This window comes from Sphaeramia orbicularis, chromosome 13, assembly GCF_902148855.1.
Source record: "Sphaeramia orbicularis chromosome 13, fSphaOr1.1, whole genome shotgun sequence".
NCBI lineage: Eukaryota > Metazoa > Chordata > Actinopteri > Kurtiformes > Apogonidae > Sphaeramia > Sphaeramia orbicularis.
The window spans coordinates 41,127,451-41,135,127 of NC_043969.1; positions in this window are offsets into that span (position 1 = coordinate 41,127,451).

Sequence of the window (7,677 nt, forward strand, 5' to 3'; positions counted from 1 at the left end):
CAACACCTGGTCTATAGGTGAATGAACATCTATTCTCACTGCCGCCCAGTGGTGACACTGTGGAACTGCACCAATAAAAACCTTGAATTTTAAAGGAATAAAGCAGAAAATAGAGCAAGGCTAGCTCAACCACCAGTAGAAATAGGGTAAATTTACTGAATTTTCTTTTTTTTTTTTTTTTTTTTTTAATCTCCATCATGTTTTTCACTTTAGAACAATCCAGCATGTGTGGCTTTATTATATCACCTTATCCAACCTGTAGTGGCAACAAATATCAGCTCAAAACACAGGATTTTATTCAGAAAAATACTTGAAATAAATCATTCATAATAACATTTCACACAGGTCTGATGTTGCCACATCATTTATCTTAACATGCTATTATTTATGTCACATGGTGAAAGCTGGATTAATTAATTTGTTTCATTCTTAAAAATACCTCAACTGTCTCATCAAAATAATTCACCGACTCTGTAAGCAGATTCTCAGGTTCATCTTCCTCCTTGTTATTAAACTCACAGGTCTGCTGTGAAACTGTTTGCTGCATGATTTACCTTAACATGTAATTAGTGACATCACCTGTGACCAGTGCAACACCTGGTCAATAGGTGGATGAACATCTATTCCCACTGCCCCCCAGTGGTGACACTGTGCAACTGCACCAATAAAAATCTTACATTTTAAAGGTATACGGTAGAAGATAAAGCAAGGCTAGCATGGTATGACCACTAGAGGGCAGAAAAACTCAACCACCAGTAGAAATAGTTAAATTTACTGAATTTCCTCAAATACAAAGTGGTCTAATTATAGTTGGAATGAGGTCAGTTGGTACAAATAGATTAAAAACTGGTCTTCCAATACAGATTAGGTAAAAATCAAATAGGAGTGGCATCTCATGTTCACATTAATGAGAGCTGCTAATCCAGATATAGATCCCACTTCCCTCCAGAAAAATAAATAAATAGATAAATAAATAAATGAATAAATAGAAATTAAAAAAAAAAAAAAACTGGTTTCCAGTTAATTTTGGAATAGTTAGTAATAGTTACAATGTGGTCAATATGAAGAAATAATAAGACGTTTTCAAATACAGACCAGAAAACAAATCCTATGGATAACCCTTGGTGACTGTTTCTACAAATGTAATTTATTGTTTTCAATAATATAATTTGGGTGTTTTCAGCAGTGTTTTCAGTTTTTCTACATCACTCATGAAGTGTTATTGTCTAACACTGAGTGTTATAGTCACTACAGGTGTGTGTGTGTGTTACTTTATTAGCAGAACAATCATTTGTAGAGACTTAAAAGAACTATAGGAAGGCAATGTTTTCCCAATAAAAGTACTGTTAAATAATGAATCGTTTCTATTTACTGAAACGCAAAAAGGATTTTATTTTTAAAATAGATAAAGAAGAGTTTCTACTTATTTCTATGTTTCTATTTATTAAACAGAAGAGGTTAGAAACTAAAGCCTGATTCTAATAGAAACCTCTCCCACATCACCGCCCCATTTGTCCAAATATGGTCACTTTGAGGGAAAAAAAGCCAATATACAGACAGCCACAACCAAAGCCAAACTAAACCAATTGGCTACATTCTGCTTCCTCCATCCACTAATTATATCCAGTCAATGACAACAATAGACAAAAGTAAAGAACAACAATTAAAAAAAAAAAAAAGAACAAAAATAAAATTGACAAAAGTGACAGTGATTTGTCTTCAAAATCAGCATAATGTCTGATTCTGCAGAATATTTGAGCTCTTTTACCTTAATCTAACAGCTTTTGTTAATTTGCTGAATTTTTCTCTCACTACTTCAATGTTACACTGAATTTTGCATGATAAATCACCACTAGGGGGCAGTAAACAATTCTTCTGAATGTCATATTTTGTGGTTGGTTGTTTCACTGCAGCACTCCACAGCTAGCAGTATATTCAACTAAAGAAACATTGTATTATTTTGAACACAAGCCCCTGACATAAATTACACATTTACACACTTATGTTGACACAATTCAATAATATTCAATATTATTTGTACTTTCTCAATAAACGCACAGTTAAATTGGAATCATTCTGAGAAAATTTGCAGATGGTCATTATAGAGCCTGGTTTCTTTTTGTTAAAACCTTATAAATAGGCAGGATTTTAGACTATAGCTTAGTGTTTTTGTCCTGAAGTATGACTTGATGTACCTATTGTTAAGCTCACCACAATCCTGCAGAGTTTAGAGTTGCATCTTCACCTCCTTATTAGAGAGTGATGAATTTGTTGCAATTTTCACCCACTTGTCTTGTTATTTTCGAGCATTGCCAGACTATGACATTTATGCAGTCGTCTCTTTCCGGCTTCCTGGTAGACTGCCACTAAAGCTGACATGTCTGGGGTTTTAATGCCTTGCCCAAGGACTTTTTGATAGGAAAAAACACCTATTGATGTGCCACCATTGGCTTTAGATCTATGAAGGTGTCGCTGATCAATAAGGCCACTTTGCTCTAGCTCATTGAACGTCGGAGTCATCGGTAGGTTGTTGTGACGGAAAGACTTTTGTCTCGATCGGCCGACTTGTTTGGCTGTCTTTGTTTTACCGTTTGTGCTGAATTGTTTTGTTTGTTTTAAGGCTGTCCTCCCGTGGGGCTATGCATTCTTCAACGTGCCATATTCTGTCTTCATTTAGGCGCATCGAGCAGCACAGGGAAGTAATAGAAAACTACTGAAAACAAAGACCGTAGGGTAATGAAAAAAACAAGTACGGCAACGAATAATGACTGATATTTTATAGAGAGTACTAAAAATCACCATAAAAATAAAGCATATGACAATACTGTCCTGCTCTGTCTGTACTTTAGTCTTAATTATGTGTCGTCTGCTGCATTTAAAAGGAATATGCATGTAAAACATCAGCATCCCTGCCCTCCCAACAAAACATGAACGGTACTGACTGGAGAGTATAGATTAGTTCCTTCTGTTTCACATATCAGTTACATAGCTCATATTGCCACCCTCTGCTGTGAGTGTTTGACTGACAATATGGAGCTAACAGCCTATCTCTATCCCCCATCATTAATTAAACAGCACCCATGAGTGAGTGCGCTTCCTATTGCACAATTGATCCATTCCAATGCTTGTAGCTCTTATCAGCTCTTAGATGGCATCTTTTGAAAGGCAGTGTTTTAAGGGTCCTTTGTAAAGCATCAATAGTGTCTGGAGAGCTTCACTTATACCGTGTAGTGGGCATGTGTGTCATAGTGATGCTTGGTCCTGATTGAGACGATATTCAGCTTCTTTATAAATACACTGGTCTACATTTTTTTTTTTTTTTAGAGATTATCTGCTTCAGTGATTAACCCGTAAAGACCCAGTGCTACTTTTGTGTCAGTTCCCAAATTAATTTTTCTCTAGATTTAACCTTTCTTGATTTATTTGTCGCAGTTTATTATAATATTATCCTCTTCATTTTGGTTTTTTTTTTCAGTGAAAATCATGTTTTCTCCCACCATCCATCCATAACTATGATTCTCTCCCCACATTCAAATCCAGACTCAAAGCTCACCTTTTCAGAATAGCCTACCCCCCATAAGCTCTACTCTCCATTCTACAACTTCATTTCTATACATAGTAGTCATTTGTTTTAATCTGTTTATTTCTTTGTATTTTATGGATTGTTTGTTTTATCTTGTTGTACAGTGTCCTTGGGTGTCTTGAAAGGCACTTATAAATAAAATTTATCATTATTATTATTATTTAATTCACTAATCATGTAGATCAGGGGAGTCAAACTCAAGGCCCGGGGGCCAATTGAGGCCTGAGGGATAATATTTTGTGGCCCCCTACTTAACATCAAAGTTTAGTGTTAGTGCGACCTGCACGTAGTTCTGAAACGTACCTTTTTGCTGAGTCTTACCACACTTTTATGACCTCCGCCAAGGAAATAATGTTTTTGCCAGTGTTGGTTTGTTTGTCTGTCTGTCCGTCTGGGGCCACTGATCTGCCTTGGCGGAGGTCTGTGCTCTCCGAGTGCTTTTCTAGTTAGCTTACCAGCTGACAGGCCGTAACCTACTGTCGTCATGTGGCGTCTGTCGTTGTCTGTTGTCCGTTACAAAAATTTCAATCGTCTTCTTCTCCGAAACTACAATTCCGATTGACTTCAAACTTGGTATACAGCTTCTTTATGATGATGTCAACAAAAGTTAGTGAAATTATTTGGATCCGGACCTGATTCTGGATTTGGTGCGACTTTGAAAAATTTCCCCATTATAAGAGATAGGAAGTGGATCGATGCAATAACTCAGTAAATATAAATGATATCCAGTGTAAATTTCTACAGTCCAGCCCTGATGGGGAGATGACCAAAACATAATGTCCACATGCTGATCAGGATCTTCTTCTGGATCCGGGAACTTATGGAAAATTTAACATGGGCTCCTATGGGGAAAAAAATTTAATCATCTTCTTCTCTGAAACTCCAGTTCTGATTGACTTCAAACTTGGTATACAGCTTCTGTATGATGATGTCAACACAAGGTATTGAAGTTATTTCGATCCGGATCTGATTCTGGATTTGATCCGACTTTGACAAATTTTCCCATTATAAGAGATAGGAAGTGGATTGATCCAATAAATCAGTATCAATGATACCAAGTTGGAATTTGAATTTTTTTACAGATCTGATTGGAATATGACCAAAATATGGGCTATTTCTGTAATATAATAAATACACATAACTGGGTGATAACAAATGGCTGGATACATTTCCCAAAGCTTTTAATTTGGCCGGTAAGCTACAGGGCCATTGGTCCTATTTTTTTATTTATTTTTATCACTTATGAGTTACCATAGATAGTCTAGTGACAGCTTCCGGTGGCATTTGTGGTCAACAGTTGTCAAGCTAGCCAACCGCAAAGTACCAGGGGAAGTATGAACGTTAGTCATTTAGTTGAAACATATTCCAGAGTGACACTAAGTGGATGGAAAACATATGCCATCACCCACTTCCAGTCATCTCTGTCTCAAAATGTGCTATGAAGAGAAGGATTAGCAAAGAGCACAGACAATTTCAGGAGAAATGGCAGACTTAATATTTGTTTGTGGAGCACAGGGGCACTCCTACATGTCTCATATGCACAGGGAAAGTTGCGGTGTATAAGGAATACAACGTCTGATGTCATTACTCAACTAGACATGCTGAGGAGTTTACAACATACCAGGGAGATGAGAGGAAAAACAGGGTCGCCAATCTGATAAAATGTCTATTGAGGCAACAATATTTATTCAAGATAGAAAGTAAAGAGAATGAAGCAGTGAGTAAAGTAAAGAAACTCTTTTTTTGTGGAATCCTTAATGCGGCCCAGCCTGACCCAGACTCTACCTCCAGCGGCCCCCAGGTAAGTTGAGTTTGAGACCCCTGATGTAGATGTTCATTAACCCTTTCATGCATAGTGGGCACTACAGTAGACAGCTATTCTACAGCTGTTCTCTTGTATATTCATGGATTTTATTGTTTTAGTTCCATATCAGCCAACACAGTGGACGCCTATGCATCATCCCATACACTGACATTCATACATACATGTTTGAGTGTGAATTAATTGCTTGTTATTGTTATTAGATTGTAATTAACTTAAACTAAACGTTGTTGGTTTGTTTTTTGGGGTTTTTTTTTATATTATCTCCATAAAGTGAGTAATAACTAATACTCAAGTATGTTCAAATCTGACAAAACATCCGATTAACAGCATTAAAAAAATGTATTTCATAATTTTCATACAGTAAATTAGTAAATACATGTTTCTTTGCTTTAAAAATTAAATGCATGGTGTTCAGCTGAATGGACATTTTTGCAACTCCATTAAAAATAGTCGCATTGTATTTTTCATGCCTAAAGAGGAATGAAAACACTCAGGAAAATTAATGCATGAAAGGATTAAAGTTGGGTATTATATCAAAACTGAAGAAAAAGTGACCTTTTTCGTAAAATATATCAATAACTCAACTAAAAAAACATAATGTGTGCTCACTTGAAAACCCTTGGCCTGACTTATCAGGTGCATGGCAATGTTTTTGGACAGACAGACGGACAGATGGATGACCAACTGATGACAATACCCTGCAGCCAGTGTGGTCAAGGGTAACAAGTGTTTTCATCTACTTTCATTTATCAAATTCCATGGGTTTTACTGGTGAATCAATGTTGTTGAAGATGACAGTGTTTCCATGGTAACTGCGGAGCCTCTGAACGTCCAAATAGGTCATATCTGATGACCATGAAAAGATGACAATCTGCATTTTACACCAATTATTTACTTGTATTGATAGAATTAGTGGGTCAACAGGTATTAAACAGTTTAGATCAGTAGATGGTTTTGATCGCCAGTAGCTATTTGGGTCTTTATGGGTTAAATGTGCTAAATAAATGTTACAAATTTTAATAAGATTAATTGGAAAACAAATGACAAAAGTGCTGGTTTACTGATGTTTTCAAGGTATATGATAAAGTATTTTTACCCATATATGTTGGTTGATGCACATTTATACAACAGATTTATAAATTTTACACTAGATAGAACCTGTAAAGTGAATGTATTGTCATGTGCAGACAGTGTTTGGCCGCTCTGAGACAAATATTCCTTTTAAGTAAAACCCATTCTCTTGTTAATTCTCAAATTTCACATTTTAACCCAAGTCTGTATCTTGGAAAGTTCAGCCAACCAGCATTTTTGACTTGATTTTTCTTTATCATTGACTCACATGTGGTAAAATTTCACTATTTTTATTCTGGAAGCATTTTACTTGTAGAGTGGTCCCAAAACAATAATATGTTGAACTGTCGGAACGTTTTTTATCTCTGATACAGTGGCCTCATTCACGCTAGTCCATTCTCGCATGTGCAAATAACTAATCAAGCAAATATTCGTGGCAGTTTGGGAACAGAAAAGCAAATACATGGTGCATCCTCATTCTCTGGGAATGGATTCAGTGGATAAAATGCTTTCCAAGTCGCCTGCACTTGATTCATTGGTGTTACAGTCAGTCCACCTACTCAAGGTGCAAAAGAGATAACAAGAGCATAATTAAAACCGAGATAAACCACAACATGTCCCCTAATGTCACGAGTAATCCTTCTAAAAATCACAGAAAACTGCATTAAGAAAAGCAGAAAATGAAGCAGATGAGGAAGAAAAATAAGTCGACATGTTCAAAATAGCATTTCTTCTCAAATCCACATCTGTCATCTGTCATGTTGTGTAAAAAAAAAACCTTTTTGTTTGGCATGCCATGGTCGAGTACAGTTCGACGTGTAGATGTACTTGGATGCTGGTTACAGATAAAGAGTATGGAGGCATGTTGACGGTACTGGAAGAGGAAACTGTCACATATAATTAGGAAGGTGGTGCCTTGAAGCAAGAACAGCATCAGAAATTAGGGCCTGACAAGTAATAACACATAATGACATGACAGGGTTTAACAAGAGGCAAGGTTTGTATTAACAGATATGTGTCACTCCATCTGTGATTGGCTAGAACATACGAAACCATCAGACAGAAATATCCCCAGGACAGCCCATCTTTCATACTGTAAACCCGACTTGATGGGTTAAAAACAACACAGGGTTCATCCGTCTTCATTAATGAAAAACATGTCCGTCCTCCTCTTTCAGGGCTGAGGAGCAGTGTTGGG